The 12,860-nt window shown below is 37.6% G+C and overlaps 1 long non-coding RNA gene across 1 annotated transcript; it reads right to left on the reverse strand.

The window, feature by feature from the left end:
- Positions 1-17: 17 nt before the first annotated feature.
- LOC119530086 lies at positions 18-12,357 on the reverse strand. Its single transcript, XR_005216020.1, has 3 exons — positions 12,274-12,357; positions 9,798-9,864; positions 18-116 (listed from the first exon to the last, which is right to left on the reverse strand). It is a non-coding gene; the product is annotated as an uncharacterized LOC119530086 (long non-coding RNA).
- Positions 12,358-12,860: the final 503 nt, after the last annotated feature.

Consider the following 12,860-nt stretch of genomic DNA (forward strand, 5'->3'; position numbering starts at 1 on the left):
CCACCTGGCTCACCTCTGCTGGAGCAATAATGGCTCTGTCTTCTCACAACTTCCAGATCTTGTGCAAATGCCTCCCACTGAGCCAGTCAAAGAAATGTAGTTTCCAGGCTTCTGGTCTATGCAGAGAAAGAAGCATAACATTTGCTGAGATGCTGACACGCAATTCCACACTCCCGCTTATTAACCCATGTTCAAAATAGAAGCTGAGTATCTGGTGCAAGTTTCATTTGCAGCTCTGTAAGTATGGCTCTTTTCTGGCTAAGTCTCCCACTCAACTGAAAAAGATGACTTGGGGGTATGTTAAGGGAGGCACACGGTGCTGTCAGACTTCACAGCATGGTGAGTTGACTCGGAGCTGGCTATCAAACTGTACCGTCCTCGAATAGTAAAACAAAGAAAGATTCATTCTCAAATGCCCACGTCCATGTTAAACCCCAAAAGTTCCCCTCAATTTCTTTGGAGAAGAGCTTCTGGGATTTAAGCCTGGGATAATAGCCACTTCTTTTTGCTCTCCCTTTTGAATGGGAATTGAGGTGTACATGCTGATCTAATTATTCTGGGTCTCTTCAGCCGCATGTCTCAGTCTGAGCCCCCCCTGTACCTGCTGACCCTGAGCCCCGAGTGTCTTCCCAACCTGAAAGTAGGGTTGGCTCCACTTCCTCTCCAGCCCCTCCCTAGTACAGACTGTACATCCCTGCCCCTCCACTTCTGGGAACCTGCTGAAATAATGCATTGTTGACCTCGCATCTCTTCCATTATCTTGGATGAATTGGGTTTATTCCTTTTTGTTCTTCTAGGCTTTTATTTCACCAAGGTCTTAGTGGATCTGAGAAAAATGTCTATGTCTGATCTGCCATTTAAATTAGAAAGTTTGCCTGCTTTCTCAGGCATACTTGGGGTCTCAATCTGGTCTCTAGCTAGACTACTTTGTAAACTTATCTTTCTAACTGTAGAGTTCATGTGCAAAATTTTGCTTCTTCAGTTAAGCCTGAACTGCCTTCTGAATGGAGATGTGCACCATGACTCAGTTTCTTTTTAGCCCTGGAGGATGGTTCTCCCTCTTTTCTTCCTGTATGTATTTCAATAATCCATCAACCTCGAATGAATTCTATATCTTTCATTAGGGTGATTCCAGCTAAATGTGGCTCTCTCGCTTTTTAGAACTATTATTGAACTATAACCACATGATAAAGATATGTTTGTACACCACATAATCTGGCACAAACAATATGTATTAATTATATAATTTTTCATATGTTTTAATGAATTACTTTTTGCTGCACATGATACCAGAAGTTATTTGTCATACTGTATATATTGCCTACCCCAATGAGATTTAATTTGCTAAAATCAGTGTCTCTTTTAGAGCACAGCATGTGGCTGGAGATATGGTAGAATATCAATACACACATATACAATTTATTGATTATATAAAATTTACATGGCACCTAACTTTCTCTCATTCTTCTTATCACTTACTCACTTTTTAAAAATTATGTTGCTCATCATTTCTTTCCTTTTTCTGAAATTCTTCCAGAGTAAATAACTGAAGAAATCAAGTAAGTGAGAAAAGATTAAAGAGAAAGTAGAAGAGAGGATTGTGTAAAGATGATGGGGTAGAGAGCTCTGGGACTCAGTCCTTCCACCAAAACAACTATTAAACAGGCAGGAACTGTCTGAAACAAGTACTTTGACACTCCAGAGGCCAGAAGAACACTACACGGCATCCAGGGAAGAGTGGGAGGAATACGCTGTTACATCACAGTAAAGAACACAAAATTGCTCTCTTCCCACAGCAGCCTCCTGTGCCCATCCCCCCAGCTCACAGCAGGAGCCAGCTTGGAGGGTGACCATTGTTTCAGCCACCCAGATGGAAAGTGCAGCAGCCATTGTTTAACCTTCTCTAACAAGGATGGTGGCAGCCATTGCTTCAGCCCTCCATGGTGCAGTGACAATGGAGACTTAAATACTTGGAACTTCCTCAGGGCTGCAGAGGATAGTTAGTTGATGGGCTGCATTTGCTGGGCAGACTAGGAAAGCTCAGTTCTGAGAAGCCGTTGGAGAAGCTCTTGGTGTCCTTCCTGATCTCCTCCTGAGGGCAATTTGGAGCCAATCTGTGCCCCCTTTGAGGGTTCCTGATCCTGTTTTGGTTGGGAAACACTGACTTGGGAGAGTCCTCTCTGGTGTGCCACTCCTCCCAGAATGCACCTGTCTGGCAAAGCAGCTTGAGGAAATGAAAGGCACGGAAGAAACGATAGAGGCGGACAGTGTGGGGCAAAGGCCTGCCAGCTTCAGACACCAGGAAACAGAAGTCTGTCTCCTAGGAAACAGAGGGGACAATCATAAGGCTATAAAAAAGAAAACTCCAAAATAACTAATGAGCAAAAGCTCAAGACAAGACAGAGGCCCAGAAAGACAGGGAAAACAATGTTTATTGCATTCATTTTGGGCAGCCCTTGCTGATAGGAGGGCAGAAGTTCAAAAAATTTCTGTCTTATCACCGGTTGGTTACAAAATCAAGAAATAGACATCTTAGGGAATAAATCCCAGAGTTAACAGTTTAAAATATTAAAATGTACAGTGTGCAATGAAAGAACACAGGAGAAACAAACAAACAAACAAAAAGACAGGAAAAGAAGGCCCATCTAAAGGAAGAGGATAAAAATCCAGAAAACACCAATGAAGAAGGCCAGAATGTGGACATACCTAACAAAGCCTTTTAAAAAAAGTGATCTTAAAAATGCTCAAGGAGATGAAGGAAAATACAGAGAGAGAGAGCTAAAGGATACTAGGAAAACATGAATGAGCAATATGAAAGTCTTAGTAAATAGATAGAAATTTTACAAAGGAACCGAACAGAACTATAGGAGTTAAAGACCACAATAAATGAAATAAAAAATTCCCAGGACAGTTTCAAGAACAGATTGGAGCTGGCAGAAGAAAGAAATAGTGAACTTGAAGACAAGACACTTAAAGTGAGTCAGGTTGAGGAGCAGAAAGAAAAAAGAAATATTAAAAGCAAAAATACACTAAAATACCACTGGGATATCATCAGCATACCAATGTATGCATTGTGGGAGTCCCAGAAGGAGAAGAAAGAGAGAAAGGAATAAAAGGAATATTCAAAGAGATAATGACAGAGAACTTCCCAAACTTAGCAAAGACATGAACATGAACATCCAAGAAGTCCAGAAAACACTAAATAGGATAAACATGAAGAAAAATACATCCCATCCTATATTGATCACACTACCCAGTGCAAAAGGACAAGGAGAGAGTTCTGAAATCTGAAATAGAAAAATAACAAGTTACACACAGGAGAGTACCAATTAGATTGAGTGCTGATTTCTTAACAGAAACCATGGAGGCAAGAAGGAAGTGTGTTGAAATAAAGTGCTGAAAGAAAAAGAATGCCAGCCAAGAATCTCATATCCACTGAGACTTTCTTTAAAAAATGAGGGAGACATTAAGACATTCTTAGATAAACAAAAGCTTTGGGAGTTCACTGCTTCTAGACCTGCACTACAAACAATGCTAAAGGGAGTTCTTCAGCCTGAAGGGAAAGCAAACAAGACATTAAAAGTGGCATAAAGAAATAAAGACCTATAGTAAAGGAAACTATTTGGGTAATTATAAATGCTAGTATTATTATCGTGCATTGTTCAGTATATAACTCCATTTCTTACTTCCTACAGGTGCTAAAATGCAAATGCATAGAAAGTAATGATAAATGGAATCTTACAATGTGTGGCCATTTGTAGATAGTTTCATTCCAAGATACCAAGTTGTAACATGTATCAGTAAATCATTCCTATTTATGGCAGAATAATATCCCTTTGTATGGATATGCCATATTTTGTTTGATTCCATTTATATGACCTGTCCAGAATAGGCAAATCCAAAGCAGATTAATAGTTTTCAGGGGCTGGGGAAAGGGGTAATGAGGCATGACTGATGATGGACTTAGGGTTCCTTTTTGAGGTGATAAAAATGTTCTGTAATTAGATAGTGATGGTGGTACAACATTGAGAATGTGCTGGAAGTCACTGAATTATACACTTGAAAATAGTTAAAAGGGTGAATTTTATGTTAAGTGAATTTTACCTCAATAAAAAGAAATTTTAAAAAGTAATGGTAAATCTATGTTTTTGAATATACAGTGTACAAAGATAGAAGTAATAAGCACCAAAACAAAAGGTAGGGGCACACAGGGGGTATCAGAAATGTATACGTGTATCTGTTGAGGTTAAGTTGGCATGCATAAAACCAAATGTGATCATTATATACTTAGGATGTTAAATTTTAACCCCAAGGTAATCTAAGGAAAATAGATGAAAAACATATCCAGATAGAAATGAGAAGACACCCAATACGGTACAACACAAGAAATTGAATTTTTATGGTTTACAAATTAATGAAACCAAAAATATACAAGGGAACAAAAAAAAAAGTAATAAAGCCATACAAAGGCTAAATAGAAAAACGGAAGAAGAAACTTCTGTTTTATTAGTAGTGACTTTAAATGTAATGGGATTATACTCTCCAGTCAAAAGGTAGAGACTGGCAGAATGGATAAAATAGCATCACCCAACTATATGCTTTCTGCAACAGGCTCACCTTAAATTCAAAGATACAAGTAGGTTGAAAGTGAAAGGAGGGGGAAAATATACCATGCGAATAGTAACCAAAAGAGAACTGGGGTACCTATACTAATAACCCCAATAAAATACTAGCAAACTGAATCCAACATCATATGAAAATAATTATTAATCATGATCAGGTGGGATTTATCCCTGGTATGCAGATTGGTTCAACATAAGAAAATTGATTAATGTAATGCACCACATTAACAGAATGAAGGGGGGAAAAAAAACACTTGATCATCTCAGTTGAGGCAGAAAAGGCATTTGACAAAATCCAGCACAACTTCTTGATAAACACACTTACAACACTAGGACTAGAAGGAAACTTCCTCAATATAGTAGAGGACATATATGAAAACCGAACAGCTAACATTGTACCTAATGGTGAAAGGCTGAAAGCTTTCTCTCCAACCAAGATCAGGAATAAGACAAGCATGCCCACTGTTACCTCTTTTTTGCCTCAAAGGACTTTATCATGAAAGTAAAACAACAACCTGCACAATGGGAGAAAATATTTAGAAACCACATATCTGAAAAACGTTTAAAATCCAGAATATATAAGGAAACCCTTCAACTTAACAACAAAAAGACAAACAACCGAGTTAACAAATGGGCAAAAGACTTGAATAGACATCTCTCTAAGGAAGATATACAAATGGCCAGAAGGCACATAAAAATATATCAACATCATGAGCCACTAGGGAAATGCAAATCAAAACCACAATGAGATACCATTTCACATCCATTAGAATGACAGCTATTGAAAAAAAAAAAAGGAAAATAAGTGTTGGAGAAGATGTGGAGAAATAGGAACACTCATTCATTGCTGCTGGCAATGTAAGATGCTGCAGCCACTGTGAAAAAGTTTCAGAAAGCTATGGTTAGACTACCATATGACCTGGCAATCCCACTGCTTGGTATATATCCAAAAGAATTGAAAGCAGGGACCTGAACATGTATTTGCATACCAGTGTTCATAGAGGCATTTTTTCACAATTGCCAAAAGTTGGAAGTAACTTGAGTGTCCGTCAACTGATGTATGGAGAAATAAAATGTGGTATATACATACAACAAAATATTATTCTGCCACAAAAAGGAATGAAGTCCTGATATATGCGACAACATGGATGAACCTTGAAGATATCATGTTGAATGAAATAAGCCAGCCACAAAAGGGCAAATATTGTATGATCTCACTGATCTGGAACAATTAAAATAAGCAAACCCACAGAGTCATAAATTACTAGGGGATGGGTTGGGGATAAGGAATGGGAAGTTAAGGCTTAAGATGTAGAGTTCCTATTTGGAATGATGGAAATGTTTTGGTAATGGATGGTGGTGTTGGAAGCACAACATTGTGAAAGCGATTAACAGCACTGAAATATGCATCTGAATGTGATTATAAAAGGAAATATTAGATTGAATATATGGTAGCAGGGAGCTACCATACTCAAACAGTGAACTAAGTTAAACTATGGGCTTTAATTAACAGTACAATTATAAAAAATATGCTATCATCCATCATAAATGTCCCACACTAATGCAAGGCATAGGTGGTGGGGTGGTGTATGGGAATTCTTTATTTCATTCATGATTGTTCTGTAAACCCACAACTTTACTAATAAGGAAAAAAAATATGCTGCCAAAAAAAAAGTGGAAAGAGTTTTTAAAAAGTGTTGGTAATTGAAACTCATCCAATCCTTTCCCTCTTCCTTATCATTTTTATTGATTGTGTTTATCTTTACTCCTGCAAAAATATGCATTAGAATTTCTCCATTGTAGGTTGGTGTATTATGGTTAAATGAACATTCTTATAATAGTTAGGCCATTTCATAGCCTATTCTATTCTATTAACATAATTTTAATGAGCTTTACAATTTAAACATGTTCTGTGTACCGTTTCTTATTTCTATAAGAAAGAACTCTCTGCTGAGAAATAGTAAAGTGAAACTCTTTTCGTTTTGATGACTGGGAAGAGATAGGAGTAGTATCTCCACTTCTAAAGAGAGTTACTCTCCTGGCAGATTCCATGGGTCATTTTAGTGGGTTTTTGACTGATTAGTTACAATATTGAAGTCAAACTATTTCCTAAGAGTATCTGCCTTTTCAACGCTAATCTCTGTAGAAAAATACCTAAACCTTTTCCTGTTGTTGACTGGAGGCACCCTGCATCTTTGAAAATATTATTTCATTTGTTAGGAAGGTCCCTGAACAGCCACCATCTGTCCCCTATGGTGTTCGAGCACTGACCCAGAGCAATTTATATGACAAATTATGTAGCCATACTTTGACCATTTTTCTTATCTAACAGCCATGTTGAAACTAGAAGTGGGAAATTAGGATTGGCAGGAAAGGGAAACTTAAATTAGAGCCAAAATTTGCGTCTTTTCACTAGCAGTTTCAATAACTTATTTTTGGATCAGCAGAAGTGATATGTTGCATGAATTTTCTTAGGCTTCCCTCCCTCGCTCCGGAGCACAGATTCAAATGTAATATAAAATTAATCTATACCTTTAATTAACCTACAATAATGGCAAAGTATTGATTTTTTTAAAAATTATATGTAATTTAAAAATGTAATGCTTCTATATAAAAGCATTTTTGTCACTCTAACCATCTAGCATCACTCAATAACATGAATAAAAAAAGTCTCTATATAATGCTCACATGTTAATGTTTTATGTACCATGCAATTTAGAATTAGATCTGGATGTTTGCAGAAAGCTGGCTAAATCCCTAATTGAAATGAACACTCTGAGCAATGTAACTAAGGATTATCACACCATGGCATGCAGGCTGGGTATGTGATGGAAAGTATGCAAATTCCTGAAGTAAGTGGAAAAGGCAATGGACAGTATAGCTACTGGGTCCACATGAACTTGATTGTGAACTTAGTGAGCTTAGAACAGAAGAAACAGAAGGAATTAGGAAAGGGACGTCAGAATATTTAGTATCTTATGCAAAATATCCAAATCCTTTATTTTCCCTTTTCTCTTGACTTTTGTTGTAGAGAATTCTAAAATCTATTCTTTGGAATATGTAAGTGGACCACATTCATGTGCTTCTTGAGGAATCCTATTTTTTTCCTGCCTTCGAATTCTCACATTGATGCTATAGACCAGTGCTCTCCCATAGAACTTTCTGCAGTGATAGCAATGCTATATGTCTGCACTATATGATAAAGTAGATACTAGCCACACGTGGTTACTGAAAACTAGAAATATTGCTAGTGTGACTGAGGACCTGGGTTTTGATTTTTTTTGGCTTTAATTCATTTACATTTAAATAGGCACATGTGGTTTATGGCTACTGTATTAACATAACTACAGATTATCAAAGTATCAATTTTCCAATGTTTAAGACTAGTTGAAGTATAAAATATTTCTTTTTTTAAATTTTATTTTGAAATAAATTCAAACTTACAGGAACAGTTGCAAAAACAATACAAACCCCATACACAGAACTCCAGCATACCCTGACTCCCCTCCCCCGATACCCCAATCCACCAACTTTACAATCCTGTCAACCACAATTTCTTTCTTTCCCTCCCTCCCTCCCTTCCTATCTATTACCCATCATCTATTGCTCTGTCTTCTGAACATATGAGAGCAAGCTGCACACATAAGATGCTTCTTAATTACACAGGACAATTTTTTGAAAAAAATATTAAGTATTTTTCATCATACATACATTGAATTGGAATTTAAAGTGGTTTTGAAGCGGAATAGCATATATATTGCATATTCAAACCAGAAAGAGTTCATAAGACCTGGTTATATAGTAATATTATGAAAAAACTGAAAAAAAAGTTGTTATAAAATTTCATGGATAAAAAGACATATTTTTGTCAGTGAATACTGATACATGTCTGACAAGGAAGCACACAGATTTAATGTTAAAATAAATATCTCACAATACATACAGGACCAAAAAACAAAAGTGATACTGCATTTCAATAAATACTGGAACCTAAAAAGAAAAGGAAATGTAAAATAAATTTGATTGCATTCATTTTCAAGCAGCCACAATTCAGGAAGATAATTAATTCAGCCAGAAGCAGCAGGAAGTATACATCAAAGTAGTAATTTTGAAGAATTTTCAATGTCATTCTCTGGCATTCAGAAAAGCAACTATGTCCCTGATTATTATTTTATGACTGCTAATGTTCTAAAAAAAAGTAATAACTCCTAGTCTTTTAAGCAATGGATTATGGTAGCAGTATATTTTAATCTAAAATGTTAATAAAATAACTCAAACTTTAGCTCTGATCAGCTATGTGAAATAAGATTTATTGGTGGTGGTTTTTTTCTTTGTTATGAAATGACCAATAGGATCTGAGATTCCTGTCTGCTGGGATGGTGTGTGGTGCCCCTCATCATCGCTAGGGAGAGCACCCACCAGGCTCTCGTGCCCTGCCTACCTTTCACCCTTGATGCTGAATTTTCCATTATTAAATTTTGCACACTGGATACATATTACTTTTTCATAAAATAGATCTATTCCATGGCAAATATATTCATGGGTGATTTTTTTCATACAAACCTAATACTCCAATCAAGGTCTAAACATGCTGTAGGTGAGTATGTGTGTGTACACGTATGTGGGAGAGGGATTTTAGAGAATGTTTTATGTGCTAGAGTAATGAGTGAAATGATGCAGATATGGCCTAGTTGCAAATATTATTTTAAAAAAAGAATGAAACTCAGGGAAAAGTTATAGATTTTACTTAAAAACCATTTAAGGAATTAAGCAGAAACTAAACAAGGTACAGTTGGATTTGTGAAATGCTGGTTCCTGTAGACCTGAATATGTACTTTTTTTGAACCTACCTCTATGTCCGTAGTTTGAAAGGAGGAAGAGAATTATGTGTTCGCTTTTTTTTTTCAACCACTAGTTTTAAATTATTTTGTATGAATGTGCTTTGAAAAAAGCACAAAACTAGTAGTCAGGAAATTGTGTCAGTTTTCTGGCTCTCCCCCTTTGTAACTGTGTGATCTACATGAAAGCAAAAAAGGTCATGGGGTCTCAGTTTCCGTATCCATAAAATGAGATAACTGTATAAATGATCTCTATGACATAGCCAATTTTAGAAGTATTCTTCACTATGGAAGAGACAAAACATTAGGTAACCCATAGTATTTCCAGAAAAGGTACCTGAAGGCACAGTCTATTTCTGTTGAAGGAGTCATGAGTCTCAAAGAAAGTGAGATGGTCCTGAGATCTAGACAGAGAAGAAAGAAAAGCTGAAAAGCATTATGAATATAATTTGTGTATTTTGGTTCTAAACATGTGCACATATCCACAGACAATTAGCATTCACTCTGAGTGCCAAAAGAGGAAGGAAAGCAAGCGACCTCACCCACCTCCATTAGTTTCAAATAAAGTCAACTCATTTGCTTGGAAAGGAAAGAGGGACTTCAAGGTTTCCACAGGAGATATCAGCAAGAAGAACCTCAGAGCGTCCACAAGATCATCTTGAACTTGGATTCACCATAGACCAGGATCTTACAAGTATTTCAGAGTTGCTGGGCCCCATTTGTGCACTCTCAGGTTAGTATGGTTCAAACAAAATAGAAATAGTATACAGTACCCCTGTTAATTTCCAGTGACACCCTCATGACCAAGCAAACAGAACTCAGGTTCAGATAGTCGCATCCTCTAGTTAGCTCCAAAGCAGCCTGTCAAACTCTTGGGGTCACATCATGCAAATGTTTAAGGACCTTTTTTTAAATTAGAGAAGTTGTAAGTTTACAGAAAAATCATGCAGAAAATACAGAGTTCCCCTATACCCCATTCCCCTCGTTATTAACACTTTACATTAGTGTGATACCTTTGTTGTAGCTGATGAAGGAATACTATTAAAATTGTGCTATTAACTGTAGTCCATAATTTACATTCACGGTCATTGTTTGTGTTATATAATCTCATGGCTTCATTTAAATTCATATTCTAGTAACATGTATACAACCTAAAATTTCCCCTTTTAACCACATTCAAATACATAATTCAGTGGTGCTAATTACATTCAAAATATTGTACTACAACCACCACCATCCAGTACTACAACTTTTCCATCAAATCAAATAAAACCTCTGTACCAACTAAGCATTAACTCCCCATTCCCTACCCCCACACCCACCCCTGGTAATCTGTATTCTAGTCTCTGACTCTATGAATTTGCTTATTGTAATTATTTCAAATCAGTGAAATCTTACAATATTTGTCCTTTTGCACCTGGCTTATTTCGCACAACATGATAAGGACATTGGGTTTTGTCAGTTGGATGAGTCTCTCTTCCCAATAGGTAAACATTTGTTAAGAGGTCTAGATACCTGAGTCTGCCTGATCTATCTCCAGAAAATTCAGTGTTTTGGACCAAATTACCCATGTAGTTTACAATTTCAGAACTTGAATAAACATCTTTTTTTTTTCAGTGCTTCCTGAAATGATGCCTATGGGTGAAAGCAAGTGTTTTAGTTTGCTAATGCTGCAGAATGCAAAACACCAGAGATGGACAGGCTTTTATAAAACGGGGGTTTATTTCGCTACACAGTTACAGTCTTAAGGCCACAAAGCATCCAAGGTAACACCTCAGCAATCGGGTACCTTCACCGGAGGATGGCCAATGGCAACCGGAAAACCTCCGTTAGCTGGGAAGGCAGCCGGCGTCTGCTCCAAAGCTCCAGCCTCAAAACGGCTTTCTCCCAGGACGTTCCTCTCCAGCAAGCTTGCTTCTCTTCAAAACATCACTCCCAGCTGCACTCTCTCTCCTCCCCCCCGAGTCAGCTCATTTATATAGCTCCACTGATAAAGGCCCACCCTGAATGGGCGGGGCCACGCCTCCATGGGAACATCTCATCAGTATCATTGCCCACAGCTGGGTGGGGCACATTCCAAGCAAATCCAACCATCACCAAAACGTCTGCCCCACACAAGACCACAAAGATAATGGCATTTGGGGGCACAATACATTCAAACTGGCACAGCAAGCAAATTAATTTTTAGGGACAGTTTAATATATTATATCAAAGGCCTTAAACAGGGAACCAAGATTAAGCATGTATAACTCTCTTCTCTACATCTTAAGAACATTAAATTCTCCCCATCTCAGTGGGGTGCCTGGGAGACAAGGATCTCTGAAGCAAATTAGAATATACATAATCAGAAGAGGGGTGCATCTTCCCTTGTCACAACAACTCCTTAAAAAGAATGACACTGGTTTGCCTCATCCCTAGCACTGGATATTGAGAATATGGTTCAATATTTCAGGAAAGTTTACACATCTGAGAAAAAAATTCCTGCTGAAATCTGCCATCCATAGAGAATTTTAAGAAAGGTAATACACTGTCTCCTTTAAAACACACATAAAATATTCATACACACATTAAGAGAAGCTGTAAAATTGTTAGAACTGAAGAGATGAAACTTGAATGTCCTAATGCTTTATTTGCACAGTTCTTGCTTGGACAGCCTCAATTTGTGTTCGCATTTGCAAAACGTTTTTTTTTTTTTTAAACAATTTGCATGTTCAGCTATTTATTTTGCATATTTCGATTCATATTGTGCATGCATAGCAGCTGGTTCACAGTACATGACTTTTACTCAGGTGCCCGATATTTGCAAGTCCTACCTGTTAATGTGAATGTCCCTTTGGCCGTCTGGTTAGCATTCTGCCCAGCCATGAAACCCTGTTAGCGGCGAAGCGGTGTTCTCTGTGGGCTTAGTTAAGAGTGGCGTGCCGTGTGGAATGCTTTCTTATCCTCAGTCGATTGCAGGTGAAGTGCCTCTGGGAACACTTTTCTCAGGTTGAAGATCCAGCTTTAATGTTTCCTGGAATGGTCTGAGGTGTGGAAGAAGAAAGAAAGCCAGAGCCTCTGTAACTGTATTTATTATAATGTACTGCTTCACAGCTTCAATATTAGGCCCTGGGTGCAGTGTCTCAGGCAAGTGCAGCATAGTGGAAAGAGCAGAGCTTTGGTGACAGCCCTGGGTTTGAATTGTGGATCTTTGTTTAAGGGTTTTGAGACCTTATTTCAGTTAATTAACCTCACCAACCTTCAGGCTCTTTATCCACGAAATGGAAATAATAAGATCTCCACTCTTGAGATCATGGTGTGAATTAAAGGAGAAGATAATGTATGAAAAGCTGGTTGAGTGTCTGGCATGTAGTATGTGCTCAACAAATGATTAGCTGGTGTTACAGCTTTAATTTTACTC

This window comes from Choloepus didactylus, chromosome 3 (genome assembly GCF_015220235.1).
Source record: "Choloepus didactylus isolate mChoDid1 chromosome 3, mChoDid1.pri, whole genome shotgun sequence".
Taxonomy (NCBI): domain Eukaryota; kingdom Metazoa; phylum Chordata; class Mammalia; order Pilosa; family Megalonychidae; genus Choloepus; species Choloepus didactylus.